At 47.6% G+C, this 13,192-nt stretch overlaps 1 protein-coding gene across 4 annotated transcripts in view; it reads left to right on the forward strand.

The window, feature by feature from the left end:
- tex2 (testis expressed 2) overlaps nucleotides 1-13,192 on the forward strand; it is a 43,759-nt gene that overhangs the window by 17,951 nt on the left and 12,616 nt on the right. The window contains exons 1-2 of one of the 4 annotated variants that reach the window (XM_061749376.1): nucleotides 10,623-10,762; nucleotides 12,866-13,158. The exons of 1 other annotated variant lie outside the window; for it this stretch is intronic. The gene's annotated coding sequence lies outside the window, so the exon portion shown is untranslated. Of the gene's footprint in view, nucleotides 1-10,622; nucleotides 10,763-12,865; nucleotides 13,159-13,192 lie in introns of those variants that run through there. 2 more of the 4 variants (XM_061749377.1, XM_061749378.1) reach the window with 2 other exon arrangements.

Raw genomic sequence — 13,192 nt, forward strand, 5'->3', positions numbered from 1 at the left:
GGAAGTGCAAACATGTTAGGAGGGTTGTGTCTGAGATTCTCATGATCTCGTTGGAGCCTCCATGTGTTAGACATTACAGTTACACAGACAAACGCTTTTCAGGACACCTGCACATGACACCTACAGGAAGTGAAAATGGGGGAAAACATGCACTTGTAGTCCCCAAGCACGCACTTTTCTGGGAAGTCTTTCTTCAAGATATGGAAGCGAAGAGGTTTCATTGGGTTAGGTCATTGGCCAGTCCGGTTCTTCTGGTTCATCCGAGCATAGCTTTATGGATTTTGCTTGCATCTTCCCCAAGTTAGATTTGTCTTGGTAGGATACGTGGTTACGATGAGCGCATGTGCCTCACAGTTCTGAGGTCCAATGTTTGAATCTCAACTCGGGCCTTCCCGTGCGGAGTTGCGTGGGCTCCCTGCGCTTGCAGATTTACTTTACTGCTAACGATCAAAAATGGAATCGACCTTTCAGGGAGTTCAGAGACCAAGTTGGCACCACTGGTCTCAAAAATCCAAAGAATCCCAAACAAACATCGCCAGTCCTCCATTGGCCTTCCCCCCTCTCGGGCTTCCCTCCTGTGGTCACATGCCCCCTCGACTTCTCCTGTTTGTCTCCGGGCAACCGAGATGTGGACGGTCAGCCGCGGAGATAGTCTGCTGCTCTCGATGCTATGCCAGGAATGCAAGGTGCCTGCTGTGCGGCCGTCTCCACCTAGGGAACTTTCCCAGGGGACCTGAGAGGCTTTTGTAGGGATCACGAAGCCCCTTTCCACTGGAGGAACTGCAGGGGATGCGTGCCAGGTGGCGTGGATATTTTCAGGGGCGGTGCTTGATCTTTCGTTCCACCGCGATGCCGAACCGTGACATGGATCCGTGGCTCTCAAACTGCGTTACTTACGTTATGTACCACCGACACAGTGCTAATCCTAAAAAGTATATTGAAAGCCGCCGTTCTGTTATGCACAGCTCAGCTCGTGTGCGCGTGCGTGCGTGCGCGCGCATGTGCGCAGCTGCCCATCTGCTCGGTGAAAGCCTGCGGCCCCTTCCGGCCGAACGACTGATGTGATTTAGTGGCGCGGGTCGCAGGTCAAGAGCCCCCGGTCTCCATCTGCGTCTTAAAAAAAAAAAAAAAAAGCCATCAGGAAGGGTTTAGCCTGAAGTCAATGGTCCTGGTGACACGTCTGCCACCACACGCACACACATGCAAATACACGGCGAAATAGGATTACTCCAATAAATAGGTTGGACTCGACCCCTCAATCGTTTCTGATCGCATATAATTCAAAATCTCCCAAATATTCTCGCTTCGTCAAAGAGAGGAGTGCTATTTGGATCATAACAAACTTTCAAACCCGTGTTTATTCGGCGGGATAATGTTTATGATTTGCACTTCAAACATTTCCCCGCCTATGAGGAATTCCAGATGTAAAGCTTTGGAGGTTTTCCACTCTCTTCGTCTTCCTCTCGCAGACGCACTTGGAGGAGCTTTCTGTTCAACCTTCTTCTCGAATCCAGGAAATGTCAGGAAAAGGTGCCACATCACAGACATAAACCAATTTCCGGACTTTCAAGACAATAACTTTCATCACGGGACGTCGCAACTTTTATCTTCAAACGACGCTTATCCACCTCTTATCTCCCCAGTCCAACTCGTTCCATGTAATCTTACGTTTCTTTTTGTCAGCATATATAAACAAAGCCTTCGCAAATATGCGCTGGCCCGCTTTTCCCGAGGACTTGATGAAGTCCGCTGGCCGTCTTCAGAGCGAGCTTGTTGTTAGCGCTTTGAGGGAGGCCTATCATGAAAATCCGGGGGAAATTACGCTGAGCCCGGCAGCCGCGCGGCACCCATTCAAATGGCTGCTTTTGCGTCAATGCGAGGCTTTGAAGAGCTTTTAATGAGCAGATAGCCCCAGTTCATCATTTGAGGAGGCGCCATCTCGGAAAGAGAAACGAGGCGAGCGAGACTTTCTAATCCTGAATGATACACAGGAGTAATACAGCAATCTGTGAATGAATTCATTCATCAGTCAAAACGTTAGCCTCGCGTTAGTTCCCCCTGAATCTTAACTCCGCTTCGCACGTCCGCCGCCTCGTACTTCCGAGGTTCCGGGTTCGAGTCGCACCTCCGGCCCTCCTGTGTGGACTTTGTGTCATGTGTCCCTCGAGTCATGAACTACAATAAAAAGGATACGTTTGTAACTGACATGTCCACTAGTTACCAGCTTAGCTAACAATTAGAAACAGTTGGAAAGGCGTCGATAGCGAGTACAGTGAACCTCCGTTTATTACGTTCCAGAGCACCCGCAATAGGGGAAAATCCGTGGTACAGAGACCGTGTTAAATAAATCAACTTTTAGAAAGAGTTTTACGCCTCCCGCACACGTCAAACGTTTAACTTACTGAAGCACACATTGTAAACCTTGTAAACAAACCGCGCAGAACCCAGAACGAGGACAGGTTTCGCCGTTTGGCCGAGTTGAGCAAACTTTACCCGCTTGTCCTAAGGACAAGGGTTTTTTTCTCTGGTTGGAAATATCACGCTTTTCACCCAGCCCACGTCCATGCTCTTACGTTCTGCGTGAATTCCATTATCAGCAAATACGAGGTGTGTCAGAAAGATTCCAGGAATCGTCAAGCGACATGTCTACAAAGCGATCCTATTAGCATTTCTTTCATGTGTTCAGGACCAAAATAATTTCATTGAAAGTCTTTTCGATAGCTGACTAGGAGCCAGTGTAGAGACTTAAGAACTGGAGTCATGTGTTCTGATCAGAACCCGAGCTGCAGCTGTTTAATGCTCTTTTGGGGGAGTCCTGACAGTCAGAAGACCCTTACAATAGTCAAGTCTACTGGAGATAAAAGCATGCGTTAGCGTCTCCCGGTCTGCTTGGAACATGCAACCCTTTTTTCTTCAACTGGAAGAAGGCTGTTTTAGTGATTGATTTGATTTGACTGCTGAAAGTCAAATTGGAATCTGTCAGTGCAGGTTTTGGACTTGGACCACTCTCTGTGGTTTTTAATGAGAGTGAGAGACTGCAGCTCTCTCAGACGGTGCAACTGTCTCTGAACCTGTTGTGAATGTTCTGCTTTTGTCTGTTAGAAAGTTTTTACTAGTTTTGTCATTTTGCTCTATTTGGCATTTTAATGCCAAATGATCCTCGTGGTTAAATAAAGGGTTTGAATTGAATTGAACAAATTCTGAAGTCATGAAACCCCAAGTACTGAAATCAATTGAGGCGAGGCAAGGCAAGCCAAATCTGTTTGTATAGCACAATTCAACAAACTGCAAGGTGACTCAAAGTGCTTTACAGAGACATTCAAACAGAAGAACAAGTGAAGACACTTCAAAGGTGCAATATACAAAAATCATTCAAAACCAGTCAGTTAGACATTCAAACAAGCAAACAAAAGTTAACATTTTTAGGATTGGAGCTTAAACAAAAAAAAAAAAACCAAAAAAAACCCCACAGTATACACTTTACAGACATAGCAAGCCAAGAGGATACCAGGCAGCGGACAAAGGGGCATTAGTGTTTCAGCATTGTGCAGCCATCTGTCTCAGAACAGTGGGTTGTTTTGGAGGGTTCGCCCGTCAAGGCTTTGACCGGGATCCAAGGTTAGCCGGGACTCTCTTACAAGCGACCCCGCAGGAGGACGGCCCTCCCGCTGCCGCCGCACATTGATCAACGTCACATCTGAAAGAGTGGCACATGTGATGAAGGCGGCGTGGACTAACAAAGATGGTGCACGAGAGGAAACAGAGTCAAAGGGAATGGAGTCGATGGCGGATGGAGTCGAGAAAAAGGGGGATGGACTCAAATAAAGAGGGTGGGGGGTTGAGGGGATCAGTGAGAGACTGGAGACTGATGCAAAGGATAAACAAACATCAGGAGGGCGCCGGAGACCAAAGTGTTGTTCCTCCATCTCGGCAAAGCGGCGGGCGAGAGTCTAGAGGGGCTTTGAACTTGGCCCCCCATTAGAGGCCCGACGACGGTTTGAAGAGAGCGGCCGAGACGAGCCGGAGCGTTTTCCATGTTAATTTGTTTTTGTCGCGGGTGCGTGGGGGCCTTCCTTTTTTTCCTCGTCCTTTGAATCTTTCCTCGTCACGGCCAGTCGAACGCAGCGGGATCAAAATTCCTCCTTTAGCTCGCCTTCGCCTTTCATCTCACTCGCTCACCTTTTGTCTCTGGGAGGTGAGGAGGACGCCGCAATAGACGTTTTGGAAACGCTCTTCATTGTTTTCATTTGTATCACTTGTAACAGCACGACAGGTCTCATTAAAAGTTGAAAGTTTTGTGGACTTGTGCAAAATGAGCTGAAATGCTGCAATACGGATGCCAGGCCACTAGGCGGCAACGTCACTCGACAAAGAAGAACAAGGAGCATGTCGTAGGTCCTTTTAATGCAGTGAGCCCAAAGCATCATCAAATGTGCTGCAGGACATTGTCCCATTTCACTTCATTTGTCTGAAAATGATCTATTTACTCGTACTACAAATAACGTATCTTTGTCCGTCGAGAGACAGAACAACAAACTCATTCCCTGCTGGGGACTGTCAACTGATGAATATAGTCGTCAAGTCCGTTTTGAGCGAGCTGGCGCGGAAGAGGGTCTCGCCGGGCTCGTCTGGGAAATTCAGATTTGTAAACCGCTGTAGTGACGAACAGATCCCTGTAGATGGCTCGCGTCGCGTCGCGTCGCGTCGCTCTGGAGTTGGGATCGGCAGTATCAGTAAGTGTGCGTCGCGATCCAGACGCAGTTGTCGGAGGGATTGGCGAACGCACGGAAAGTCGCTGATGTTCAACTGAGTCAGCATCACTTCAAGTGCGCTTCGTAGCCGGAGCTCCGTAAATCAAGGATTTTGCCATCCTGAGCCTTTTCTCAGTCTTGAGGTAAACGTTCTTCCACTCGCGGGCGATGAAGCGTTCTCGCCCACTTTTTTGGTGACGTTTTTGTTCGGTGGGGTGCCGTGAGATCTTCTTGTGGTTATCTTGTGGCTACTGACTGGACATACCCACATTTTGATTTTACAATCATTTTGGATTTCATTGTAGAGTGGATATAAAAAGTCCACACACCCCCGTTCAAATGCCAGGTTCCTGTGAATGACACAAAATAAGACCAAGATCAAACCTTGCAAAACTTTTTCCACCATTAATGTCAACTATAACCTGTACAACTCCATTTAAAAATGTCCAATAATCTTGGTGCACAAGTGTGCACACCCTCTAATAACTGGGTATCATATTCATGCGAAATGGGACTCAGCACACATCTGCCATCATTTAGTGCCTCTGATTAACCCCAAATAATAATATTTCACTTTTGGAATTGAGCTACTGACATCAAATAATAAAACCTTTCTCCGTTATTCTAATTGGTTGAGATGTACCTGGACGTATAAAACTGCTCATTGGGAGACTAAAGTAATGACCTCACCAGCAAGACCCAAAATGAAATTCTTTTTTTAGAAGCCACTTTTTAAAGAATGTTTTGTGGCTACATAAAAATAAAGTATTACCGCGTGTTTATTATTTCGTCCAAACTTCAATAAAGCCCACCCTTTATGAATGATGCTAATCGTTTTCTCTTAAAAGGCTACAAAGGTATTAATGTTACACCTAAGAAATGTTTTTCGGGCTTTTCCAGTCACGAAAAACAACTACGCCGCGTTATCCATTTACACTTAAAAGCGGCCTTTAAATCTTAGTTTGTCTCTCAGTGGACTTTGAGGGCAAGTGTAAAAATCATCGTTTGCCCTTTGAAGTATGAACGTAAAGCCGAGACGAGTGGAGGTCGTGACCTCCCTTGGATTTATACAACGTTAAATCAAAAGTGTGTGCACGCGTATGCGTGTGTGTGTGCGCGGGTGCCCGGTAACCAAAGGAGATCAGTTGACACTTTAACAGCCTCTTTGCCCTTTCACCTCTGGGCCGCATCCGCCATCAGGTCGGCGGCACGGCCTCAGACCGTGAGAGCCGCTCTGGCACCGGCGCCTCCAGGTTGACTGGCGGCTTTTGTCCCCTGGCCAACCGCCCCCACCCCCACCACCCCTTTGCCCCTCCCCGGCCCGGGTGACAGGTTCTGGGGGCGGGAGGGCCCCTTGTCGTGCGTCTGTAACGCGGTGACACATGAAAGAGGTCGACGCGGGCTTGCCGTCTATATGCCGCACGCACACACGTATTATGCATTACATACGCAGGCAGCAGATTTATGTATTTATGTATTGCGTCGGCACGGCTCAAAGGGAGACGACGGCGGGGGGCAGAGGGGGGCTGTCGACGAAGACGGATGGGGTGACGGGGGGTGGTGGGGAGGCGGGAGACATTGAAGTGCATGAGAAGGGGGGGTGGGCGACATCTGTGGCGTGATGGTGCTGCTGATTCTTTGCTCAATTCTACATTGCATGGATCTTTCAAATGACGTATGTGCACAATACAAGATCAATATACTTTATTGATATACAATGTACTTTCGAAAACATATAGCGATCACATCATGAAATAGAACAGTTTGTACATCATGAGCAATTGATCACGACTCCTTCCGGTGTGTGTGGATGCAGTAAGCCAAGTAGACTTAAACTGCTGTTTTGAAATGGTGATTTCATCTAAGGGAAAAAAACAAACCAAAAACAGCGATTCAAAGTTACCTGGCCCTGCGCGGGAAAAGGTAATGGCCCCCGAACCTAAGAACTGGTGGGGCCGCCCTCAGCGGCAACAACTGAAGTCAAGCGTTTGAATGCTGTAACGGCTGCTGACGTGCACAGTGTTTTCAATCCCTTTGACAATAAAAAAGCTAGCGCTGCAAATATTCAAGAACCCAAGGCTTTGTCTGGTGAGTTTTCCTGCAGACACAGATTGTTTCAATTCTGTGTGAAATTGGAGGAGAATCGATTGTTTTTTGTCAAGCGGCCAACCTTAACGAGAGAAGAACGAAAGGTTGGTCTTCGGCTAACTTCAATAGCCTCTCTGTGTCCATCCGAGATTCCGAGATGGAGGGCGAGCACGCTGGGAGTTGGCCCCGTCCATTCAGACGGACGCCAAACTCGTAGAAAGCTCTTCTGCGGCCCCGACCCGAACCCCCCGCCCCGCCCCCCGACGGCCCGGCTGCTTCGGGCCCCTTCCATGGGAACTTGGAATCTGCAACGTAATCCCACTCCAAACAAATCCTAATATCAGGACTTCACAAGTGGCTCCTGGCTAGGCGCCACACCTCCACCAGAAGTTCCGCGGTCCTCTGTCATTGTTTAGCCCTCCTCCCTCCCCGCTTCCCTCGCTTTCTTCTTTCCGGGGATATACGACAAAAGAGAGGGATCTCCTTCTAATTGCTTCGGAAAATTGAAAAGCCGAGAGGGGCGGCGGGCGGCCGCGGGGGGAAATGAGACGGAGGCTCTCGAGGCTGCGGGGGACCGCGGGTCTGGCTTTGCCCGCCGCGGGTTGCGCGGCCGCCCGGATAAAGGAGCCGGCGGGGCAGCCCGGGCGGGAGCGGATCAGAGCGGAGGCCAAACGCGAGAATGTGGAGGAGTTGGAGCGGCGCGGCCGGTGGCCGCTTCACGCACGGGAAAGAACGCGGGGGCTTCAGGAACCGTCGGCCCGCTAATCGGGACGTGATCTCAAAGGGGGCGAGGGTGGAAATGAAAAGAAAAGAGAAGTTTGATATTTGGAGCTCATCATCTCATCCCATTCATGAGAATCCAAACGATGAACGCAAGCTTGGCTATTTCGCCCGCTCACTCTTACATCATCAATTTCAAATATCAGGATTATTGTTAAACACAGCATATGTATTATTCACACCCTTGGGTGTGGGTACCAACCGTGAAGCGGGCGGGGCCTTGAATATTAATCGGCGAAGCTACATCACAATGACGGCGATTTCAAATCCACCCGTTTGGAGCAGAATGCCATTTATTGATTTTTGATTGATTCAATGGACAAACCGCACCGATGTCCAACTTCAACCTCGTCACAGATGTGTTAGGCGGAGGACAGCCGGAGAACAAACGGATTCTGATGGGAGGGGGGGGGCCTTCCTTTTGTTTAGCTTCCTTTTGTACCCGAAGAATCAACATTTTCTTTGATGAGATTGAAATGACTGATTGCAAGCTCGTCCAAAATAAACACACCTGTGTGGCTGACGTCATCCGGAAGGTTTTCACCCAAGTGCGTTTTCTTGTCATCTCAAAAGGTACAACATTCATCTACAAGAGCGGGGGACTGGGTTTGAGGTCCACGTCATTCCAAGCCATGAAGCATTCAGTGGAACGCTGAGCATCGTCTTTCCAAAGTCTGCTAGCTTAATGCTAACGCGCAATGCGATGTAGTGTGGTATAACGTTAAACAGACAATACAACAATACTCTGGCATATATTCTTTATTCTCTGCAAAAAAAAAAAAAAAAAAACGTCTGATATTACTGAGTCACTTAGTTGTGAAACTCTTCTTAATTAGTGTGTTTGACTGTATTGTACTGCCCCCTGGTGGCCGAGGCGCGACACCAGCAGGAGCACAAGGGCCGCAACGGATTAATGGCATTTCCGTTCGTTTCAGTGGGGAAAGATCATTTGAAATACAAGTTTGGGATCGCGAAACGAAATCAACTGCTGTAATGCCAAGATGCCACCAGATGGCGCCAGATTGAAGGCAGTCCAAACAATTGGTTCAATCGTATTAACTGTTTTTGAACAATTCCACACAACAGGCTTCCTTTGTTGTGTTTTGGTGTATAGTTTTTAAAAAGGGGGGGGGGCGGGGCTTCTGTAGACAGACAGGAGGTGGGAAATGTCAAAAAACTAAATGAGTAAAAAATGAGGGGAGGAGGGGGCGCCACCTTTTCATGCGACCTCTGCTCTGACCCTGTTGGATCCCACGATGACGTTTTCAATCAATCTTGTCGATGTTGAATCGAGCAAAATATTTTCAAGGCCGACAGAATTGCGGCGATTGGTTCGAGGAACAATCCCATTGCTAATTTGCAGCACTTGGCGTTGCATCTGTTCGCACTTGGGATTGGGAAGGATTGCAGATGACATGGACGTGACGACACACTCAGGCTGAGATGTGATTGGACAACCGATGTAGCGGAAGCAGTGCAGTCAACAAAAAGCGCTTTGGGTGACATTTGTTTTGTTTCTGATGACGGGGACCAGGAAAGTTTAAATAAAAGGAGCTTCTTTTTCTCGTTTGACTTGTATGACATTAATGTTATTTCCAACGTCTTCTAGCATTGTTCCGATGATTTTAATTTGCGTTTTGCTGTGTGCCATCAAGAAAAGGAAGGAGGAAGTGAACTGCCGCCTGCAGAGCTGCACAGCAGGAATGCAAATGACGGACGTCACGTCCGAATTCACACGCTCCGAAAGCTCGGAGGCGATTTGTCACGAATTGACAGCTGCGGTGCAAATGCCCGCCAGGGGGTGGCGCTGTGGTGGCGTCCCAATTTCAAACGCGTCATTATCGCGATGCAACTGCACGTTTTAGAGCGACGAATACAATTTGCGTGCTAATTCATTGCAGGTGATGTGCGGATATCATTTCAAATGACAACACGAAATAAATGTAACGGAATAATGCATTCAAATTCTAATACAAACGTATTCGATATCAAGTGAAGTTTTTTTCTTTTTGCAGTGCAGTGAGGCTCACGCAGGCAAGAATAAATCATTTATGCAACGTTTTCATCAATAAAATGTAAAATTAATTGACTCAAACAATGTAATTACATTTATGGAGATATGTATACATCCACGAATTAATATAGCAAGCAACAAATTACAATTATATAATTAAATAATAACAGGTGATGTTCATGCAAATCCAATTAAAGTCTATTATATAAACGGTCAACTATTTGTGAATATATATTTTTCATTAACATATTTTAACAAACATTTGATCATTTTTAAAATATTTCTTGGCAATGATTCAATGATTGTTGTTTTTCAGATTTCATATCTCCAAAAATATGTATAACAATCAAATATTAGATGATGTTACCTTACGTTGTATTCTGTTGTGTCATAATTGATAATATATGTCATACTTTGTGGGGGTTAATGTTCAATAACGTTACAAATTGAACATTTGACTATTCGGTATTATGGTATGTCACATCATATTCTCATTTTAAAACATTCAAATCTGCGGTGAAGAAAGTCCAAAGGGTTTTGTCATGCTGACATGTCCACATTTGACCGCTAGATGGCAGCATGTTGCAATAGAAACACTGACACAAAAGTCCTGGATGGATTTGCAATTCGCTTCGCTCGAGTGTGACCGAAAAGAATGAGCTTTTGAATACTAATAATTTTTTTTTTTTTTTGCCTTTTTGCCTCTTATTTGAAATCCCTAGACTCCATTATTGGTGCCGGTGCGTGTGTGTGTGTGTGTTTGCTATTGGCAAAATTGTATTGGCCGAGGTGAATTTGAGGAAGGGGGCGCGCTCCTGCGGCGCCATGACGCAGCTCGCGTCGCCGTCGCGCGGACGTGCGTCGTCGTCCTTCCTGCGGCAGTCAAACATCAACACGAACCGAGGCGGTGCGGCTGGCGCTGACCCGCTCCCATTCAGCAAAGGCAAGACTCGGTTCGGCTCGGCTCGGCTCGGTTCGGTTCGGCTCGGCTCGGCTCGGCTCGCGTAATCGCGCCAGAGAGACGTGCCGTGCCGCAGGTCGGCCCGCTCGGCCCTCCCCCGACCCGTTGTGTGCGGGATCCGGCAGATTTGAAAGCCTGCACCGCCGACATGAGGATGCAGTAACCGAGGTGAGCTCGATTCGGTATCAATTAGATGAGCAGCACGAATCTTCCATAGGAATAAAGCAGCCGTGATGATGCTACACTTCTGGACGCCAATGCGCGGTCCTGCCCCTTTAAGACGATATTGATGGACGGCAAATCGGGGATTCATTCATTGGAGTGGGGGGGGGGGGGGGGGGGTGCGGAACACTCGGTTATTACACATGTACGACACCAAATAACGATGCGACCAATATGTTTTCGAAGAGTTTCTCAGAGGTTTTTTTTTTTGGGGGGGGGGGGGTTCCCACACGCCCAAATTCACGCCAGTGCATGTATCCTGGGGGGAAATGGAAACAAGTCCGAGGGCGCTGCAAAATCAGTACTTTCTCTGGTTTCGGAGTCAAATGAACATTTGCTCTATAAACTGACAACTTAACATTTGGAGCATTCATTTGCAAAAGATGACGGAAAAGGGTCCAAATGAAGGATTCAATTCGGGATCGTGTCAGGGTTGAATTTGCACTCGGACTGGAAAAGCGTTCCGATACTACTACGCCGAAAGCAGCCTGACATTTAGTCTCCCTTGCGGCCCCCCCAAAATGTTTGGGGCAGCCTTGTTTCTTCAATTGTGTTCATCTGAATGCCCGCAAAGCGCTAAAGCTACGTTACCCGAAGAATGCAATGAACACGAAGAAAATCCAGTTGATTCCATCGCACTCGCTGTCCCGTTGATTTTGGGCGGCATCAAGAAAACTACGAACAACGCGGCGACAGCAGCTCTTCGTTGTTATATTTGCCCAAACAAATGTAGCTTCAGTTGCACCAGACATTCCAAATCAACAACTCACACCTGCGCCTAATTACGACGTCCGTACGATGAGTTTTTCCACAATGGGAGGTTAGTTTCGGCATGTGAATATTGCCTACAAACTGACGTCACTACCCATATGGGTTCAATCTTTTTTTGTGTCTGAAAAAAGACGAGTGTCAGCGTCAAGGCGGGCGTGAAGGCACCATGAGCCACAGGAGAAGGTCGAAGGTCAAGTCTTAAGGGAATTTGTCCCTTCATCCCAACTCGAGTCGCGTCCTCGAATCTTGTCTGCCCAAAATACGCAAGGACACGAAAGTCGAACGTAACCATAGAGAGCGAGGTCAGGTCGGGTACGCTGGAACTCGAAAGTCACTGAGCAAAGTTCAGAATCTGTCAAGGTCAGTCTCGAAAAAGCAAACTATGCAACAGTTGACGACGCGACGTGCCCTCACGAATCTTCTTCTTACATGTCGCTCCAAATGCTCCGTTGTGTTCGAGTACATACAAAGCAAATGATAACACCCGGTCTCACATTCACACCAATGGACAATTGAGATCCTCAATCGCCGCGGCGCTCGGAGGAAACCCACGCGAGGGCGGGCACCGGAAGGTCGGAACTGAGATGGCAAGCCGGAGCCTGCTTTTGCGGAGAGCTAACTGTTGACATTTCAGTGAAGAAAAAGGTCCGTTTGCGCTCCCAGCTGGCGCCAAGATCTTCGCAAACAGCAAAACGTAACCTTTCTCCATTCTGCTCAAACAAATAAGAGGATGGGAGCCGAGCACAATGAGCTCATCGCTGTCGGCATGGCAACTGCCACATGAACGGCCTCGCGTGCGCTGATGTTTTGACACGTGGATTGTAACAGCATCGAGGTTCCTTTGGGCTTTTGGGGCTTCCGAAAATGGAAACGTTGCGGCTCCATGTTCAATTCTGAGCGCATTTTGTTACATTTGGTAAGACGACGCGCATCGTTTTGAGCTTGTTTGTCGTTGACTAAGCTTGACACGCACGTTTTTGGAGTGTGCGTGGAGAAAGGCCACCAGTAGAAACGCTGAAAACCTCACAAATATTTCAATTTCATCATCATAATACATTTTACGCATGTATTATTTATGTAACAATCAAACTTGAAGGTAAAATGACGCTTGGCTATTTGTCCAATTTTTATCTAGAAAGTCACTTTGCAGTCAGTGGAAAGCTAACTTATTTTTTTTAAATCAATGACCAACATTTCAAATGAAGTCTGCACGGCAGCATTTTGTACACAAAAGTTGTCGATTATTTGATTGAAAAAACAACAACGGTTGCATTGCAGGGGAAACGCGCAATCCCAACAAGAAAGTCCCGAGCGATGTTTTCACCATGAACGACAATCTGCTCAGCCAGTTCCATTTGTCCCGCCTCCTTCCATTAACGGCCATTAGCGGCAAGCCCCCGGGGAGAGGGCAAAGTGCGTTGATGCTGGAGAGGGCGGTCCCATGTGCAATCTGGAAGAACAAACACGCACGATGACAACACGGGACCTCATCGAGTCCAAACCAGCGGACGATGGACGACTTTGTGTGTTGCCGTGTTCCTGCAATCGCATCGTTATGCTCGAGTGGTCTCGTGAGTGACGATGTCTTTGAAATTAATCACAAGA

The sequence above is a fragment of the Phyllopteryx taeniolatus genome, chromosome 16, assembly GCF_024500385.1.
Source record: "Phyllopteryx taeniolatus isolate TA_2022b chromosome 16, UOR_Ptae_1.2, whole genome shotgun sequence".
In the NCBI taxonomy this organism is placed as follows: domain Eukaryota; kingdom Metazoa; phylum Chordata; class Actinopteri; order Syngnathiformes; family Syngnathidae; genus Phyllopteryx; species Phyllopteryx taeniolatus.